At 47.1% G+C, this 21,226-nt stretch overlaps 1 long non-coding RNA gene across 1 annotated transcript in view; it reads left to right on the top strand.

Moving 5' to 3' along the window:
• Positions 1–21,226, top strand: part of LOC141569347 (uncharacterized) — a 450,266-nt gene that overhangs the window by 113,012 nt on the left and 316,028 nt on the right. The window contains exon 4 of the long non-coding RNA XR_012492884.2: positions 17,725–17,794. This is a non-coding gene — a long non-coding RNA (uncharacterized LOC141569347). The remainder of the gene's footprint in view (positions 1–17,724; positions 17,795–21,226) is intronic.

Raw genomic sequence — 21,226 nt, 5'->3', positions numbered from 1 at the left:
TGCTGAACAATCCTGTAGTGTGATTCTGACGCCTGACATTCCAGCCAGGGACCCATGACAGCGTCACATGTCCCACATCCTCCCCACTGTGTGGTGGGAGCACCTCTGGTGTTTGCTCTTCCAGCGACTGTGAAATGGCACCTCAGTGTGGCTGGCCTTCCCAGTGACGTCTCGTTGCCTTTTAAACCCACTTACGTCAGGCATTTGCCCCACTGGTTCCCTCTGGGTCGGTTCTTACCATGTTCCCAGTGATCGTCATGCTTTGTATTTCACGTGGTTCATCACTCTGGCTTCTGGAAGGTTCCCCACTGACGGCTCCTTGTCGTCACCGCCTGACTTCTCACGTGGGATTGCTCCAGAGCTCGTTCCTAGGCTGTGTTGTCTTTGACTCATCCGGTGTCATGACTATGAGCTCTGTGTCTCCCCTCCAGACCACCGATGTGGGCGTCCAGTGGCTTCCGCGCTGTTTCCTTCTGGATGTCTGACAGGCACAATAACTTAACACGTCCAGGCGGGACCCCCGCACCACTGCAGCCCGTCTGCCCCTCTGCAGTTCTCCCCGTCTAAGGTGATGCTGGTCGTCCATCCAGTGGCCCGGGCCCCAGACCCTGGATTCCTCCTTGTTCCTTTCTCTCTTTCACACCCAACAGCAAATTCATTCGCAATTACATACAGAGCCAGTCCCCTCTCGCCACGTCCATCGCTACCATTGCTGCCCACGCCACCAACGTCTCTCACGTAAGTTATTGCAGCACTTTCCTAACTAGTTTCTTTGCTCCCACCCATGTCCTCTTAAAGTTTCTTCTTAAAACAGCAGCCAGTGTGATCCTTTTGAAATGTAATTCAGATCACATCACTCTTCCATTCAAAGTCCTTCGTTCATTTAACAACTGTCACCTACCGTGTGCCAGCCAGGGGGACACTGGCATGAATAAAAATTGATGTGTGTCTTGCTTTCTTGGAGCTTGTGGCTTCCTAGAAAACATGGGCAGTGATTACGTAGTTATTTCATAATAATGCTGACAGCTGTTGCCAGGGATACGTCCAGGGAGCAATGAGAATGTGAAACGGGGGCTGGGGAGGCCTGGGGACGTGGTACTGAGTTTGCAATCTGGAGGATGGGGAGCAGGGCCGGTGCAGGGAGGACATAAGCCATCTCACCGGGAGGAAGGGGTGCGGTGAATATTCAAACCCAGATCATTCTCCGAACTGGGACCTTCCAAGCCTCGTGTGGTGCTGTCCTTGGTATGAACTGTGGTGACCGTGCTTTGTCACGGTCGTGAGGCCCGCAGGTGATGGAGCCTGTGCACAAACACAGGTGCAAAGACTCTTAAAAACAAAAACCCTTGTGTACACCTGAAATAATAGAAAATAGCAGGGAGTGTCAACTGTAATGGAAAAACGTCACAGGGTCACGGTGATGTTCCTGAGGAGGCTACCGTTTCGCCTCCATTTAATTTTGTGTAATTTTAAGTCACATGAGTCTGAGTAAAATGTGGAAGCAAAAAAACAGAAACAAAAACAAAACAAGCAAAAATAAACTGTGGTGCCCTGCAGTCATTTGGTGGCAAACTTACGTTTTGAGATGGATCAGAAGTGAATGGACTCATTAAGAAACATGCTGAAAAAATCAAGCTCAGAGATACTACGTCACCTGGGTTAATCTGATCCTAATCGTCTTGATGTCGGACATCCCATGTCCCGGGCGCCGTGCTGGGCTCCCCACGTGGCCATTTAGCTTCCATCTCACAGCACCATTATGGAATAGGGTCCGTTATTCCCACTTTGCCGACCAAGACATTGAGGCTGAGTCACAGGGCCAGGAAACGGCGGAAGTGGGTTTTGAACCAGGCCCTCTGGCCCTTGAGGCGGCCATTAATCACCGTGTTACCGCTGTGAATATTTCTGTGCCTTCAGTCTGAGGGTTCTCAGGCAGCACCAGCTTTGAGGACGCGAGAGGTGCAGGCAGGGAGAGTTCCTGACCTTTCTCTCCAGCCGTTACCTTCCTCTCGCCCCGGCTCTCATCACGTGCTCTGTCTCCAGGAACCCGTGTGCTTTGGTAATAGTTTCCACACCTGCCAAGTAAATCGCAGACGTGTTGTGAGGTTGCAGGGAAGGAGGCCATGTCAGGCGGCCTCGTGTCGGGGTGTGTGAGTGACAGGTGGCTGCACAGGCTCGCCCACCCCCGTCCAGCCTGGTGTTGCTATCCAGGTCACAGCGTCATAAAGCCCTTTCTTGAGTGAAGTGTCGCGGGTCTTCTTTGATGACTTTAATTGCAAACAGCGACACTAATTTTAGATTTCCTCCTTTAGCATTAGGAGTAAACACAAGTACGTGGAAACAAGAACACACAGAACCAACAATCACCGGAAGCTCGTGCGCCTCAGCGTCTGAGGAAGCCGCTCGCAAATGGCTGATTGAAACAGCCCTTGAGTTTGCGCCGCTGAGTTTTGACAGTGGTTCTGCCCCTTGTCATAAAATCAATGGTCTCTTCTGTCCCTCCCCTTCTCCCACCGCCTCGCCTCTGACTGTAGGGCCTCCATTCCCCTCGCAGAGTCTTCCTCAGATCATTGGGGTTAAGAGCTCTTTTCATACCACACGGCCAGACTGTCATGAGGCATCGAGTGGCTTTTGAAAATGAGCCGTGTTAAGTGGACCTGATGGGGTTCCCGCCACCATTACTGCTATCGCCCCTGTGATAAAATGGAGCAATAATGACGGGAAGGTACTTATCACTGTCTTTCTGAGATCACTTAAGATAGTTTGGGTCTGAAGCTTTTTGCCAAAGATAAATGGAACGTGTGCCAGATAAATGTTACTATTACAGAATCGTGTGTGTGCGGATGTGCGTGGGCCTGTGTTGTTTACGTGGGAGACAGCTGGAGCCAGGGAGATAAAGACGGGCCAGCCAGCCTCCGGCCGGCACGAGGCGGCCACCTGTCGTGGCTGCGGCTGAGAGTGCCTTGGAAAACGAGTAAGTCGGGACACAGAGGATGGAGCAGGGTAGAATCACATTGCCGGTTTTTGTTGTTGTTGTTGTTTGTTTGTTTTGCCCGTATGCCATCCATTTGCCTCAAGCACATGAGATCGTACAATGGGTCTGATTCTGTGTTTCCAGATCTAACAAGCAGTGGTTTAGTTGGAAAGGCCCGGACTAGTTACTGGGAGCTCTGGTTTCTCGCCCGGTTGTGTTATGCACTTGCTGTGTGACCTTGGATGAGAAATTCAGCCTTCCTGTGTCTGTCCCCAGGGTGACTGCCTCCATCCCAGTTGAAGGTCTCAGGGAATCCCTGAGACCGGGGCAAATTGGGATGGCTGGTGTCCCCACTGTTTCTCCTCTACCTTGTCATGTGATAACATTAGCCATTCTCGCACCTAGAAAAGAAGGCGCTGGGGGCAGTTCTGAAATCTCCAGTTCTAAGACTGTGTGCTCTCGAGTCAGCAGGAGACTCTCTGGGGTTCGGAGATTTGTGGAATGAACCCCACGGACCCATCACCACTCTCAGCACTTTACAACATTCCAGAATAGCTTTCTATAAAAACTAAACATACCCGAACGTAAAATATTACGTGCTCGTTGTGAAAATGTAGGCAAAACGAAATTCACTCCAATCCCTCCTCCCGAGGGGTCGTTACAGACTTGTTGGATGAGGCGCTAATAATTTTAAAACTTGAAATTTAATGCATAGTTGCTAATATCCTGTAGTTAAGTACAGGCGATGGATGTCAATGGGGAGCTGTGGCGTCTGCCCCAGGACTGGCCGCTTCACCCTCACAGGCCACGTTTCCTTCCTCTGGACACGGAAGCTGCGCCCTGTGGTCCTCGGGCGGGTGGTCCTTTGAGGAAGGAGCGCTCTGGCTGCTGTGTTCACACATCCAGTTCAGCCGTCATGAGAAATCAGGTTACAGCCTCAGTGTGGGATGATACAGGACAATGGGCGAAGCCCTGGGGCACGTCGTCCTGTACAGCTTCCTCACCACACTTTTTGTTTTTAAATCCGTTTTTCCTCACTTCCGTCTCACGTCCTTACCTTCCCGTTCCCCTGGCTGCTTAGGCTGGCTCGCCGATTGACTCCTAGGGAACTGGCCCATCTGTGGGGCCACGAGATGTCCCCTGCCTCTGTGGTACCCACGGTGCCTGGTCATCCCTGGACAAAGAATGTTCAGTGCAGACCCAGGGCTCAGTGTGTCTGAGGTCCAGGGTCCACTGTGGTCTGGGAGGGCTGGAGAGAAGGCTCAGACGCTGCCAGGGGCCCGGGGTCCATGCCTGAGATCCAGGACACGCTTTCCAGAAACTACTGAGAAGTGCGTTCAGAACTCAGGCATTCAGGGTTCACGGTCATGTAACCTTCTCACCACAGCACTCGGGGCAGCCCCGTAAGTCCGCTGGTGGAGGCGGTGGCACGAAACCCACATGGCTTTTCTGCTCTAGGTCTTCTTAGCAGAATCAGCCAGTGCTTCTTTCAGAGTTAGACACAAGCCAGGAATAGAGATTTTCATGAGCAGCTCGGGAGAGTCCTGTTTTTCTGGGAGCTCCCTGGCGTGCCCCGTAGTTGGCCTTTCCCTTTGAAGGCGTCATTCATTCGTTCAAGCATTAAATGTAGGTACTGTCTTCTACATACCAGCCGTTTTCTAGGTGCTGTGGTGGTGAATAAAACAGTCTCTGCTCTGTGTGGGGAATTCCCATACACCCACGTTTATACTGACGCTCGTTCGTGTCTCTTTTACATGCTTTCCCCTCGGGAACCCTTCATCTTCCGTTGACTCTGCCACCCTCTCCAGTCACGACCCCACACCTGTTTCTCTAGCCCAATGCTCTTCCCCAGAGAATTCCCTTATCTCCCAAAACCCTGTCGACGTTTCTATTTGGGTCTCACATTGTCATCACTGAATTAAAGGACCGAAAGTTGAAGTCATTTTTATTTATTTTTTTCCTCAAATAAAAATCAGCTTCCCTTTTGATTTCCCTGGTCTTGAAGTCTGCCAACCTTGCAATCTAATTCTTCTCTCTCCAAATTATTTTTCTATTCTCCTGCGTGTGTCTCTACTTCCATCTCGTTGTCTGCGTCTGGCCCAAGCCAGCTATATCTTACCCCCTTGGTATTTTAATTTGGTCTGAACTCGTACTTCGGGCTGGATCCCTCCTCTCGTATGTACTTTTCATTTCCAGATTGCTCTTTTGAAATAAGCAAAGCCGTGGAAGCAAAATAAGCATGGGATTTGTTTCCCCCCAAGCCCTTGTTCCTTCCCCTTCTCTCCTTTCCCTCCTTCCTCTATCCCTCCCTTCCCCCCTTCTTCCCTCCTTTTCTCTTCTTTCTTCCTTCCTTCCTTCCACCCTCCTTTTGCCCTCCCTCGTTTTACTTTTTGCCCCACTTCCCTTTATCCATCCTCCATTTATTTGTTCCTTATTTATTGGATGTCTTAGATGAAGAAGGTCCCATTTTAGGCACTTGAGGACGATAAGAGATTTAAGGGTGAGAAAACCATTTTGAATGCTCTTCACATGTTCATATAATACAGTGAGAAAGACAAAACCACCAGCTTGGTTCTTTACTTTTTGTTTCCATGCTAATGCGAGTTACTGCTGTGGTGGATTTTGCTGGTATTCTCCTCCTGGTTCTTTCGAGAAACCGGGTAGATAGCTGATAACTGTATCCTTGCTTTAGTCCTCTCTGTGCAGGTTTGTGACACAGTGAGGGCCGAAGGCCTGTCCTCCCGCCATCCCCTCAGGGTGGGGAGGAGTTTGGGGCACAGCCTCCACCCCAAACTTCACAGCCTGCTGCCTCTTTCCGTGCTAAAGTGTGCAGCTTCTCTGTAGTTTGTTTCTGCAAATGAGGAGTGTCTGCAGCTGAGATGTGGGCGTGATGGTGGAAGTCCTCAGTGCCACCAATCTCTGCCCTGGGGTACAAGCACCCACAGAAACCTGCAGGAGTTTACTGGGACACTGCCGTGTAATGACGTAGCACTTAGAGGTATCTGTGGGTTATCCTGTAATTACACCGGATGGGCCCCAAAGTAATTACCAGCCTCCTACCCGGGCGTTTGGAAAAAAAGATAATCATGTGCACAGAACTGCTTTTGTCAGAGCAAATCCCCCTGGAGGGCTTCCAGCAGGATGGGAGCAAAGCCGCCATGCCACTCACACAGCCAGGCGCTCAGCCTCAGCGCTGCTGCCAGCCTCCAGCTCACGACCCTGTGCTCTGGGGTCCTGCCTCAGCCGTTCGGCTCCCACATTCCCAGGAAGGTTCTGTCCAGTGGCAGCCGTGTCCACAGTGCTGACTCATGAAGCCCAGCGTGGCACAGCCCATTCCTGCCCGTTCTCTCCTCCCCGGTGAACACGTGGCATCAGCTAGGCCACAGGGAAAGCAGCAGGAGGGAGACACAGCCCCCAGTCGTGGGACGTGGGAGGTGCCGGTGCCGTGACCCAAGCAGGATGTGGTGTGTCCCTTGAGATGCTCAGGAAACAGGGGAGAGTGGGTCGTGTCAACAGAAGGGACCATTGGTGGCTTCACGGAGAAAAGTGGTTGCTTCTGGGTGTTGAAAGACGGATAGAAACTGTTTGAAGGTGCGGATAATGGAAGGGGAGGGCACGACACAGAGAAGGCGTTCCATGGACAGGATCCTGGGCACGGCAGGGAGGGACGGCTTGGACGGGGACAGGAAGTCGTGCTTGTTTGGAGGGTTGGCTACGTCGGAGATGTTGAAAAGTGGGGTGAGGTCCGACCCTGGCGAGCGCTGAATGCCAAAGTGAGCTGTGTGAGCTTCTCCCTAATGGAACAGAGAGCCACGGAGTGGAGAAGCGTGTTAGGTCTTGGCTGTGCGGATAAAGAGGCGATCCCACGAGAGGGTGGTGGGGGAGCAGGGAAGAAAGGGGTCCCAGGGCGAATGGTCTGTGAAAAGGCCATTGTCATGTCAACTTAAGATGCGACTGGGGCCACGAGGTGAGCAGCTCTGGAAACGACAGGCATTTCATAGAGTCAGTGAGCACGTCGGACGTAGGATTTCAAGTGAGGCATGAGACGGGACGGCTCAAAGGCGGCGTTCTATGTCATCGGGGTGGCATTGTCATTACAGGAGACGTAGGCAGACACACAGGAGGAGCCACAGCGGAAGGTGAGCTGAGCTCTCCCGGGTGGTGCTTCAGAAGAGATCTCAGTCCGTCTGAAGCCAGAAAGGAGAGTTTTCCATAACCCAGTGCTCCTTCCAGGATCAGAAAAGGCGCTGCCATTCTCTGGTCCTATTGTCCCTCCTACGAGCAGGCGTCAGACAAGAAGACAGCACGTAGCTCCGCAGAGGCTCTCTGCCTCCGAGAAGGGCCCAGCACGGCCATGCCGGCCCCCTGTCCCAGGCCTGGAAGGGACAGACCCAGCCAGTCAGGGCTTTGCTCTCTGCAGACCTTCTGTTGGGTCATGTTCAGAGTAACAGCGGAGACTCTTTGCACCAGGTGACCTCATTCCTGTGTGCTGGCTGTCGGGCTGCTGTCCCATCGGCTGACAGACGTAGTGGGAAGGCCAGGAAGCGGGAGCCCCGCACCACACGTTTTCCCTCCCCACCCCCACTCAGGCCCCATCTCAGCCTCAGACGGTGGTTCACGAGGGCAGCACTAAAACCAGTTTATATTGTAAACGCTTTGAAGCCAAACAGCGCTGTGCAAGTGCGAACCCTGCATTCTAATCGCTGCTGAAATGACCTCTCCTCTGCGGTGTGTGTCGGGGTGCAAATGAGCGCGGCGTCTGGGGACGTGCGGGGCCGCCCTCACAGGCTGCGTGGCTGCCATGTTCCTAGCCTTCTCGTCTTGGAGCAAGAGGTGCTTATTAGACCAAAGAAAGAACCAGTCCTGTGCACTTCCTGTGTTCTGTCCCGAAAAGAGTTTTGGGGGAAAAGGGAAAGAAAAGGAGGAAGGGAGGGAGCGCTTTCTTTGGGATGCTTCCGTTTACATGGAGAACCTTCTGCAAAATAACAGAGAAAACAGATAAACTGCAGAGAAACCTTAATTTTGAAGACTTGCTGGGCTGGGTCTTTATTTCCCAGATGCAAGAGATCAGCTGTTCGGCGGCAGTGAGAGCGTCTGAGCACAGAGAGCTGAGGCTGCGGGAGACTCTCCCTGGGTGGACGCTGCCCCTGTAATGCTCGGGGACCTTCCCCGCTGTGGGGGTGACAGGCTGTGAGTCCCATGTCCTGTAGAGAGCCGCCATCTAGGACAGCACTGTCCTGCAGAAATTTAATGAGAGGTCCGCGAGTACAGTTACATTTTCAGGAAGTCACATAAAAAGAGCAAACAGAAGGAAAGAGGTGAAATTAATGTTTAAATAATATTACATACAGTTAGCTGCATACGTCCAAAATACTATGAATTCAGTGAGTATGTCGGTTTGCTGGGGCTGCTGTAACAAAGGACCACAAGCTTGGCGGACTGAAACCATGGAAGTTATTCTCCCTCAGTTCTTGCTCAGTCCTGGAAGCCAGGGTCTGAAGTCGCTTTCTCCCGGCCCGAACCCAGGATTCAGCAGGGCCTCCCTCCTGGAGGCGGGTGGGAGACTCCCTGCCTTGCCTGTCCGGCCTCTGCGGCTGCCGGTTCACAGGCTGGTGGCTGCATCCCTCCCTCTCTGTTGCCGTGGTCACGCTGCCCCTCCTTTGCGTACATCCACGTGTCCCTCCCTGTCTCCTTTGCAGCCCACCTGCAGCATCCCCGACCTCCCGGCTCCTCACCTCAGAGTCCCTCCCACACCTGCCAAGTGATGAGACATGTACAATTGCCAGGCTGTGGGACCTGGCACCGCGGGCGCCATTCTGCAGACCGCCACAGACTGCGGCCAACATAAAACCATCAGGGAGCCAGTCGGCATTTTTTGCACCAGGTTCGAACTCTCGTGTCAGTTTGCCACTTGCAGGGCATCTTGATTTGGGTGCTAAGTCCTCAGTGACTTACATGGATGGAGTCCTACCTGACCAGGGAGGTTGTGTTTCACAGGAACAGTTGACACGGCCTCAGGTTTTTTAAATGAAAAAAATCAAAGACTGACTTTCTCAGTTGCACTGGCGGCATTTCAGGGGCTCAGTCGTCAGGTGGCCTCTGGCTGCCGTGTGCACCCTGACGAACTGGGAACTCCCTGTTTGTCCTTCTTGTGCCTCGAGCCAGGAAGACACGTACGGGCCTGTTCTGTGTAGCTGCACAGACACACAGCGTTGATTTCCGAGCTTTTTTTTCTTCTTCTGTGTTTTACAAATGTGTCAGCACACAGGTCGTGAGTGGTCCATACATACTGAACGTGGTGGTATTTCCACGGCACCGTTCCGTGTTGGTTTTCCCACAGCATGTTTTATACTGAAATATGAGAATTTTCCTCCCATTTAGAAGCTGATGCTTAGTGTTTCACAACAGCCTTGCCAGAGGTTGAATTCTGCCCCCAAACACTCTGCATAAGATGAGGGAAGCAAATGGTGTCATGCAGTTCTTCCTGTTAGGAATGATAATGTTTGAGGAAATTGGAAAAAAACAAAACAACTCTCTGCAAAAAAGTAGGGTTGTGCATTTTGTGCATAAAATATACCTGCTTTGTTTCAAAATTATAATAAATGGATACTATACTGGTGTCTGGACCATATATTATATTGCATCAATTTTGTAATTTTGGTTAAAGAAATGACATATATTTGTGTTATTTCCTATTTTTCACAATATTTTTAAGGCATTATTTCTTTTGATCTCCTGAATAGTCCTCCAAATTAGGTAAGAAAAACATGACTTCATGAGGCTACTGAGACACACAGTTTTAAAGACATAATGCACACGAGTATAAGTTTGTTCAATGAAAACAATAAAGGAAAATGAAGAGACACTGCAAAAAAGCAAAATAAAATAGAACAATTAAATTTACCAAAGACTAAAGACAGAAACAGAAAATGCCTGAGTCCGTGGCGTAACAGTTGGCAGCTAGGAGAAGTCACACATCTTGTGTGTAGTGGAACCTTGTCAATGTCAAAATTCTGATGACTCAGTTTTTTCTCCACGGCTGCTTTGGACATTTCAGCCCTGCAGACTTCTGAGGACCCTCTTCTGTGTCAAATAGATATTCCATCTTCTCAGCTAAACCTCCCCCACCCCGCCACCTCTTCCCTCCCCAGCCTCTCTTCACGTGGCGCTGGAGCTGGTGATATTGACAGACTAAAGGATTGCTCAGCCCCACAGCCCCACAAGGTAAATTAAAAAAAGGAAAAGTCAAAGCTATTTCTGGACCCTCTCGCACTTAGGGACTCCCAACTCAATACATCTCGGTTGCTTGGAAATGGAAATGACGCTTATTAATAACTGAGGGGGCACAGTTAGTTCAGGAGGCTTCAGGGTCACCCACATAGGGTGTAATTTGCTTCCCAAACAAACTTTTGCTCTGGATGCTCGTAAGGTGTTGAGCACAAGCTATTTGACAGAAGGGAATTACTGCCACCAGATCTGTGAGTCCGAAAAATGATCACAAAAGCTCAGGACAATTTCCCAAATCTTTCCCAATTCTAACATGTAAGATTTCTTAGCAATTAGCCCCCAAAGAGTGCCCAGTGCAAAAAAAGTGTATACCGTCGTTTATAGGATTATAATATGTCCACATAAAATCATATTAAACTATTACTTCTTCTTTCCAAAAAGTAAAAACAGCAAGAAATAGAAAAAATATATTAAATATATTTATATATTAAAAAGGTGTGACCGTAGTTTATGAAATACGCAGCTGAGAGCTTCCAGATACTATGGCAATTTGAACTTGGAGATCTAATCTCTTGAATCTGATCATGAATTTCTTGACATGACCAGAACAATATAATATTAGAGAAAAGCCCGCATTAGAGCTCGGAGGTAGAGAGGGACCTTCCACAGGCAGACCCTTCAAAGACTGTCTGACACATGCGACAAGAATAGATAGATATCAAGAGAATGAGAAGACAGACCACTGACTAGGAGGAACTATCTGCAGAAGACACAGCTGATAAGGACTGTTATCCAAAATACACGATGAATTCTGAAAACTCAGTGATGAGAAAACAAACACAAATGGCCTGATGTAAAAATGGGCCAAAGAACTTCAGAGGCACCTCACTTAGGAAGGTAGACAGATGGCAAATAAGCACATGGAAAGATGCTCCACGATCGATCATATGTCATCAGGGAAATGGGAATTAAAACTGCAGTGAGATGTCACCACACACCGATCAGAGGGGCCACAATCCAGAACCCTGACAACACCAAGTGCTGGGAGGACGTGGGGCCCCGGGCCCCTCAGGCACTGCTGGGGGGACACCAATGAGCAGCCACTTTGGAAGAAAGCTGGGCGATTTCTTAACAAAACTACACATCGTCTCCCCTTAGGACCCAGCAATCTTGCTCCTTGATATTTACCCAAAGCAGCTGAAAACTATGTCCACACAAAAGCTTACGTCCACACCTGTTTACAGCAGCTTTATTCATAACTGTCAAAACGTGGAAGCAGCCGATGTCCCTCAGCAAGCGATGGATAAGCAAACTGTGATCCATGCAGACGATGGGATATTGTCAGCACAGACACACACGAGAGCTAAGCGATGAAGCTCTGCAAAGTCATGGAAGAAACGGAAATGAAAGGAGCCAGTCCGAGCGGGCAGCTACTGTAAGACTCCAAGTACATGACACAGGAACAGACAAAATGCTGGACACAGTGAAAAGACCCGGCTCGCCAGGGGTGGGAGGTGGGGCAGGAGGGAGGAACAGGTGGGGCACAGAGGACTTCTAGGGCAGTGAAAACCCCTGTGTGCGTCTATAATGATAAATACATGTCATTCCGCGTAGACTGTACGTCACCAAGAGTGAAACGTGAGGTGAACTGTGGGTGTTGGGTGATGATGTGTCAACGTAGATTCTTCACTTCTAACCAAAGTGCCGTGGGCCGGGGGTGTGGAGATGGGCCAGGCTGTGCCCCGTGGAGGGCAGGAGTTCAGGGATGATTTCTGAACCATCCTCTCAATTTTGCTGGGAACCTAAAACTGCTCTAAAAGATAAAGTCCGTTCAAAAACATAAATAATTTTAAAAGGACGGACCATCTTAATGTTGGCAAGAATAGGGAAGAACTGGCAGTTTCACGCGCGGCCGGTAAGATCTGAAATTGTACAGCCACAACTTGGGGACACAACTGTGCAGTGTTTTAAAATTTAAAGTTAAGCAAATGTTACAGTTACCTACCGTGTCATGTCTGCGTCCGTAAGGTTTTACATATGTTCACTGCATCTTTTATTTGTAATCGTCAAACACTGGAAACAGGTCGTATCTGTCAACAGATGACCCAGTAACACACTGGTAGTTCAGCGCGAGATGGCCCCGTACAGGGTGGTAACCTCACCTCCTCCCAGGACACCTGGATCTGCAGCTGCGTTGGAACAACTTCCTTGGGAAAAACGAAAAGGACCCGCAGGCCTGGGGAAGGAGAGCAGGCCACACGGAGGCGGGAGCAGGGGCCTGGACAGATGTCACCAGAAACCCACCCCCACAGGACAACTGACCCCCAGTCCCCAGCTGGGAGGAAACTCACACCTGGAGCTTCTGCCTGACCAGCGAAGGGTCCCTGCCCCACACCACGCACTCCAACTTTTAAGGCCAGTACCTGAGTGGCCAGCCCCCAAACACCTGGTCTGGGGACCACCTGGGCTCCCGCCTATGAGCCCCGCGGGCTCTGCAAGGCCGAGCTTGGCTTCACCTGCCCAGGGCCGGTGGAGAAGCACCATGAGGGCACCTGGTGTGCAGGATCCAGGCATCTGCTGATTTACCTGGGGCCCTGCTGGGGGCACTCAGGGGCGGGGCCATCTACTTCCATGATGTGTCATCAAATAGTTGACCATGTGAAGAAATAGTAAACATGCAAAGTAATAACAAGAAAAAAAGTTAGACATAGTCACCATTAGACACTATGAGGGGAAAAAAAAGAAATGTGCAAACAAAAACAAGATGCAGAAATTAAAGTATACAAGTTACATCATGAAGCAGATGACGATTACAGGTCAATAAAACCCCAGGAAATCAAAGAAATAAAACAGAAATCACCTCTTGACACAAGAGTTCAAAAAATGGATACAAGGGCTTGAAGAAAAAATAAGACAACGGGATGGGATGAAAATTGAGCTGACAGAGTCTGGAGTCCAACAGAAGGGGGAAACTTCATAAGTGAAAGTCACATTAATAGCGTCAGAAAAAGGGCAATAGATGCTCCTGCAACCACAATAAAGGACGTGGAGAACAGGATTGAGAAAAGAAACACAAGTGATGGAGCTGAGTCACAGGAAAGTAATGAGACACTGATTTTGACCAAGTTAGATGAATCCTGGGAACATACGGTTGGTTCATTGTTAGCAAATCTAGCAATAAAATCACATGATGTTTAAAAAATATAAGCTCAGTCTTCAAAAATGACAAAAAAGCAGTTCATGAAATATGTCATTACTATTGATGAAGACATTAACTTTAAAAAAGAATTCCTTCCTCCCTCCCCCGCTTTCTCTCTCTCTCTCTCTCTCTCTCTCTCTCTCTCTCTCTCTCTCTCTCTCTCTCTCTCTCTCCATGGATCTGTCTTAATTAAGATCCAGCTTTAGGTTTAATGGAAAAATACACCACTCACATTTTCCCTAAAATTAGCCAAACCTAAGCCATCTGTGCCACCATGCTTACTGTTATTAAACAATGTTGTAGAATCTAGACGGACTTGCCAATAAATTAAACAAGAGAAAGAAATAAAAGGTATACAACTTGGAAAGGAAAGGGCAAAATTATCATCACATAGAGATGTGCTTCTATATGTGAAAGCTTCAAAAGGAAAAAAAACTAGAATTTATGAGAGTTCAGCAAGTAGTAGAATACAAAATTAACACTCAAAATTAAAAACCTTTCTTGCACAAAAATCTCTTGGAAGAAAAGACGTCATTGCCAATAACAACAAAAATGATAATACACTGAATGCGAGGCTTATTAAGGAATATTCAGAATCTATATTAAGAGAACTCTAACTCCCTGACATAAATAAATCTCGCATAAATGGAAAGATGCACTCTTTCAAATAGAAATATTTACTGTTGTAAATATGTTAACTGTCTCTTCAATAATCTGAAATTTTATTGCAATTTCAAAAGAAATGCTTTAAGAATATTACATGGATTGGGAAAAGAAAGCTGATTCTGAGGTTTGTATGAGACGTTTCTGAAGGAGAAAACGGGTGTGGACTACACCTCATAGTTATTCAAAGTTATAGTTATTGAAACTGTTTAGTACTGGTGTATAAAGAAGCAAATCAAGAGAACAAGAGAGAGCGTGCAGAAATCAATCCAAATACAGGTGGCCATTTAATATATGATGAAGGTTGTATTTCAAATCATTGATGAGAGAGATGAATTTTTCAATAAATGGTTTGTGTACAATGGTTGCTCACTTGTGGGTGAGGGTGAATGTTACGGGCAATATTCTTACTCTATTGTTAGGGAGAAAAGGAAACTAGGAGACTATATATATAGTGCATTTTCTCTATTGTGACAGTATGTGTGTATATATGCATATGTATATATTAGGTGGAAATATAGCAAACTGTGAACTAGGAACATATCTGGGCTTTTGGATTATAAATAGTTCCTGTCTTGCCTTCTGTGTATGTCTTAATGTTCCCCATTTTTTCGGTTTTTAAATTGGGTAAAATGTGTATTGCTTTGGGGATTAGGGGAAATATATTGGGACACAAAGGGTGTAAGGCAAACACGTGACGGTGCTCAGTGCTGGGTAGAATTATAGGGTGGTGACTTGCAAGTCTTATAAAGATAAAGCTTCTAATAATTATGCCTGTTAATGATTGAGCTTCCTGCTTTAAAAAGTGATGTGATCTCTCTCACAGGAAACATTCCAAGGGGGAACCGTATGCGTGAGAAATCTTGTTTTAAGGAATGGTCTATAGGAAATAGTATCTAAATTACCATCCGGTGGGTTAAGGGACCCTGGGATTCGAACACTACCATTGGGCAACATACGTGGGCAGGGTCTCTGTAACCTCCCCGTGGGCTTCTCACTCCTGTCCGTCTTCTTCTGCTTTATTGCGTCAGAATCCGAATTAATGTTTGTGCTCCCGAGCTTTTTTGTGGTTGACCAGAAGTCACATTGCAGGGCCGCTAATTCCAGTCTGTTCTCTACTATCCTCCCTGCCGGCTAAACATTCACCTTCTAGCTTCTGCGACTTCACTAGTTTTCCGTCTAGCATCTCTGCAACGTTGGAGAGGCCGGTACAGGCACTGGGACTCCTGTCCCCACACTGATCCCCACGCTGCCCGTGGCACAGGGTTCTACATATGTTTCTTAGGCGGTGATGAGTGAGGACGCTGCACAACTGACTCCAGCAGGTAACGCGCATTGTACCGCGACACTGCTGGCATGTGCTCAGTGACTGTCACGTGTGCCCATTTCAGCATCCTGTACACCCCTAATGTGCATTCGGTTTCCAACGGCAGAACTGGACTCCAGACTCAGAGCCGTCACACGGTGTAACCAGGACGTAGCGCCACGTCAGCCTGCCTGTGGAGCCTGCCGGCTTCACCATGTCTCCACGTTGGAGGTCCCATGAGTGGGGGCCACTGCTGAGATGAGTATGCACAGTGGCTCACAGGTCCTCGCAGCCAGATGTTTGTGGGTGCAGCCAGAGCCAGGTCGGCTTGAAGCAGCGATTGCATGAGCCCTCCAGACAACCCCCAAGCCTCTGTATGGACCAGTATTGGCTCCAGGTGACACTTCCAATGTCCGTCTGCACTGCAGCAGGCACCTGTTGTCTCGGGGAGAAATCGCTGTGCCCACTAGATGGTGGAGTTCCTGAAGCAGTAACCGATACTGAGAAGAGCCAGTTTCCTTGAAAAGCTGCTGGCATGAAGTAGACCTCTATTTGTGCGACTATATGAATAAAACAGGCTAGTTTGCATTTATATAGTGCATTTCCTCACACCAGAGCCCAGGGTCTCCCCTAAAACAGCCTTACAGTGAAGCACAGCTGCCTCTGGGAGACCAGCGGGCAGATGCTCCAGCTGTGCGGGCTGGGGGAGGCGCGGAGGGTGCACGGAGACGCCTCTTCGGAACTGCACTCGACTGAAAGCCGGGTAACAGCAGACGCTTCCAGCACACAGCGCGGGTCCACCATCGTCAGCCGCAAACGTGCCAACTAGAAGTAGAGAAGTAGGTACAAATGTTCTGCTTTGTGGGTTATAAAATAAAGCAAGTATTTTTAAAATTGCATTTTCAATTTAAGTTAAAGTGCTGTAGTGTCACTTCTGAAATTATGGCTCATAATTGGATTTAGTTTAACTCCATAGCTCTGTTCCATGTCTGTGGTGTGTGTGTGTGTGTGTGTGTGTGAGCACACACGTGTGTGTGATTGAGATTGTATTGTATGTTATACATAAAAGGCCCCTTTTCACTTGGCAGTCTGTATTTCTGTATATGATGGGAATATATATATATTCCCATCAATATAACAGAACGGCACATACTGTATTTCATTTTCTATATTATAATCCCATAATGCACTTACCATTCCCTTTATGTTGTTTCTTTTATCCCCTTACAAGCAGTGTGATGTCTTTGTGTATAAAACTCCGTGTATATTTAGTTCAGATTACTTTCCCGGAAGTAGAATGACTGCATGCAGTGTGATAACCATTTTTAAGGCTATTAATACTCGTTGCCAAGTTGGCTAATTTCCTGAAACTTGTGTGAATGTATATTCTCAGAAGCAATGTACATGCCATCAACGTCATGTATTATCATTTAAAAATTACTTTCAAATTTGATAAAATATCCATCCTTTTTAAAGTCGAGTGACTTGTATGGTAATTGACCATGTATTTCCTCTTTGGTCATTTGGTCATTGTTTTATTGGAATATGGTGATCTTGTACGTACTCAAAATAGCTTTTTCATCTATTAGGCGTATTAGCTCTTTTACCCTTTGATCAGAAGTGTAGGTTGGTGCTTTCAAGTACTATCTTTGGAATCATGTAACCTTGTTTTCCAAACTGAGCCCACAGTTCCCAGGCTGGTGGTCATGGACAAGATGTGGGAATAATCAGAGATAGATTTACCCGGAAGCATTTCCCACTTTCACGCCTAGTGGAATAGTTCACAGAAACGTCTCCATTTGTGCTGATTGCCTCGTGTCCTGATGCTGAGATGAATGGGCAGGATTTCTACGGCAGAATGAGCATGTGGTCTGGTGTTCACCATGGAAAGGATACAGCTAACAGGGGAGAGCCATGATTTGAAAGTACAAAGCCAGAAAATCATCGGCGGACAATTCTCCCAATCTCACAGCTCTCACGTGAAAGAAACTTGAGAGAGGTTTTCCCAGCGTTGATAACAGCCCTAAACCGTTATTTATGTGAGAGTGTCAGTAATGAGTTGAGAATCTGGAGAAATGTCTTTAAATAGTCGATAACGAAAACTAACATTGCTGTTTTTGTGAATAAGTAATCAAAGAGTATGCGGTGAAAGCATATACAGGGGAAAGTATGATACAAGTGTCAGACAATTATTGCATTAAAAAAAGGGGGTTTTCCTCCCGGTTTCATATTTGGGGGATGTTAGCTTATTATGTGTTAGCTTATTATTTGAAGTTATATTTTTTCTCATCCTAAATGGATATTTACTTTCATAACTAATTTTGCATTTTTAATACCGTCTTCTTTTTCTTGCAGAGGGTGCCCAGAATCGTACCAGACCAAGTCCTTCTGGAAGCTGAGTGCCTGTCGGCCTGCTGCTGTGCAGGTGAGGTGGGGACTTGTGTCCCTTTTTGCCACGTGTCTATACATTTGTGCCACACTGTGTGTTGCCACTCATTATTTCTCGTTGACGACAAGGCTAATAGATTATTTGCTGACTATTCCATACCTTAGCTGACTTAGGTCATCAGACTGTGTATTTTGGGTGCCAATAGCCCACAGCTTTGATAACTGTACGTTAACAGCATGATTCACTGTCGCACAGGAGAAGTGCGCCCATTCACCACAACTCTGACTTTGATGAAAATGCCTGTTCTTTCCTGTGCATTACTCTGCACTAATGCTAGCATCATGTTGGTTTTTGTCCTCCCGGTTTCTTTAAAAACTTTCAATGGCATTTCGGTTGGAATTGCAAGAAATTATTAAGATACTTTGTTTGAGTTGATCTCTGTTACAATTCTGTCTTTCCATCCGGAACCTGGACCAGACCTCCAGAGCTCTCCAAGTCTGCCTTTCTATTGCTCAGTAATGTCTTGTGGTTTCTTCCAAATAGAGTTCTTTCCATATGAAAACTGTCATTCCTAGGAAAATCTAGATTATCTCAGAGTTAATTCCGTTAAATCCATCTGGGCAATTGCCTGGTTTATTTGGGGATTTTGTTTATTTTGTAATTTTCTTGCGTAAATTAGAATCCCAAGATGGCTTTTAGGCCTAAGACTATCTTGCTGGTTATTCAGATGTATCAAGACTGCTTTATGCGTATTTCACCAATTCATTTTTTTAATGTAACTTCAGTATTAGCTCTAATACATTTAACTGTGGCGTTCGGAATCTGCCAAGCATATGAGTAAAATAATGCGGGATATTCCAGGGCCTCCCAGGGCACCTAAGTCTTGTAACGTGTGAGATAACATTCTGCTTTGGGTCTTTTGTGTCTTCTAAACAAACCTGTGATTAGCTCCTGAACTGTAGTTATTACTGGGGAAGGAAGGAAGCCAAACACCAACTGAGTTTCCCTGTGATGCTCCCGTGATGGTTACAGGACCGAGTTTCCCATTGACGTGTTCGGTGGTCATACCGGTCATGGCATGAGGTCCCCAGCAGTGTTTTCATGGCGGGAATCGTGTGCTGTGCATACGGTGACTGTCCTATCACGCAAAATGATGTAACTAATAGATAAACTATTAAAACTTTCTAAAGAAAACAAGAGTAAATTATTGATCATGGAATACTTATCTCAGGTGTCATGTGCCTGTTATGTCCATGTTTCGATATTATTAGAAGACGGATGGAACTTCTCTGACCCATTGATTATTAATCCCTGGGAAAATTATAGAAAACATATATAATCCACAGACCACTTACCATCTGAAATAAAGTAGATAATGGAAAATGGGAAATGAATCCAAAATATTTTCCAAGTTATCTGTATTTAAAAACTACAAAAAGTTAAAATCATATAATGAAACCATGTTAGGGCCATGGTGTCTTCGTCTGAAAACGAGGGTATTAGGTGAGATGGTTATGAGTCGGTTCTTAGACGACCGCTTGACTTTTTTACAAGTAGTTTTGCCAGACGGCTAAATTCTACTGTCAACCGATGCCTGATTGCAAGCTAAAGGAAGCATTGTGGATCTATCTTTTATGTCACAGTTAAGTTTCAATTCTGTTTTAGATGATATGTATGTACCCATCACATGGGTAGGAATATTAGACCATGTGTAAATATTAAGGTGGGAGATTTCACTAGTGAATATCGAAACAACTGATATCAGTGGGTTATATTAACCTGGGAGGACATAATGATGGATTTTCCATCATAATTATCCCTGCACTTAATGATGTTTAATAGTTCAATCAATAACCTGAATGACTGTTCATTAGGTGTACGAACGATACCATACTAGTTAGTACAATGAGTATTAGAATTCAGTACACCTAGGACCAGCTGCAAAGCGATAAGAAACACAGAACATGTAACGAAAGGAAATACACCGATGGGATGCTGAACTATATAAGCAGAATGACATGTGTATTTATTCGCCATATCTGATTGTTAGACTTACTGAGACTCAGCCTGCAGAGTGGACCACAAAATGAATAAACCTGAAACCAAACTCATTCATTCTGTGTTAAAGAAAGTATAAAGCCCCGTCCGGTTGTAGTACACAATTACATTTTAATGTAGAGCTTTATTTTTTCCAGCTTCATTGCAATATAATTGACATCTGACGTCGTGTAAGTTTAAGGTGTAAAATGTGTTGATTTGATGTGCTTATAAATTGCGGTATGATTTCCACCATAGTGTTAGCTAATAGCCCCATCATCTCCCACAATGACTGTTTCTCCAAAGGAAAATCTTAATAAGACGGACATGTAACACCCATGCGGGAGAGCTACAGCAATTTAAGTTGTGTGGTCTAGAAGAAAATGTGAGTCACCACGTAGAGATGGCCTACAGCACGCTAGTAGTAGTGACACAGGTCAGACGCGACACTGAATGGGAATGAAGTAATTTAGTAAGTAAAGGACCCTAACAGTCATCTCAGAGGTGTTTCGTCACCGTCCTGCAGACGGCAGTGACTGTGTTCTGGGTGCTGGTCCCTGGGCACTTTAATTGCTTAATTGTTCCCAATTATTCCTCACAACAACCTTACAGAGGAGGAAGCTGAGGCGGGGGAAAAAAGGTTCGCTTGTGTAAGGCCTGGAAACATCCCTGAGAGGAGGGCTCGCATTCGCTCTCGGGCCATCTGCTCACATCTTTCATTGGCTGAAACACCTACCAGCGTGCTGGGCACTTTGGGCACCGTCTGTGCGTCCGTGCGGCTCCGTGTTGTGCTTGATAAACTGTGTCTACCGCACAAGTGCTCCTTAAATCACTTCTTCCTTTTCATAGCCCCTCTGCCATGTCTCTCTGTCTCTTGCTAGAATTTGGTCACCGCATCATGGCTTGTATCTATGCTTTGCTGAAAAAGCAGATTGAGTCAATAGCCATACTAGTTCATCCTACCACAAAAATAGGCTTTATCTGTAACAACTTATTTCCTAAATAGTGACTCACACACAGCGAAGAGTGGATCGTGGACAGGTCAGGTCTTACACAGAGGCCAGCTGTGATGCAGCGTCACTCGCTCACGGGTCACTCAGCAATTGGCCAAGGGTAAGATGGGCCAACGCCAGCAGCTGAAGACCTGGGACTGTGGCTCTGAGCAGCTGTGTGTCCCCCACTCCGCCCAGCCCAGGGCCGTGCTGAAGTGGCCGCCACATGACAAGTGGCACATGCAGTCTTGGCTGCGTAAGCAGACAAATGACCTTGGAACATGTTCTGTTCCCGCGATTTCGTTCCCCTCCCACGGTGTGATACGTGCAGGTTTAATCATTTTCCCTGGTGGGAGGCTGCGCAGAGCACACGCCGGGCAGCAGCTCACAGGCAGCGTCCCCACGTGAGCTCTCCCTGCAGGCGGCCTTTGGTCGGTGC

Source organism: Rhinolophus sinicus, chromosome 11 (genome assembly GCF_057876585.1).
Source record: "Rhinolophus sinicus isolate RSI-liver-muscle chromosome 11, RSI-T2T, whole genome shotgun sequence".
Taxonomy (NCBI): Eukaryota; Metazoa; Chordata; class Mammalia; order Chiroptera; family Rhinolophidae; genus Rhinolophus; species Rhinolophus sinicus.
The sequence above is the reverse complement of the archived record's forward strand: the minus strand, read 5'-3'. Positions and strand labels throughout refer to the sequence as shown.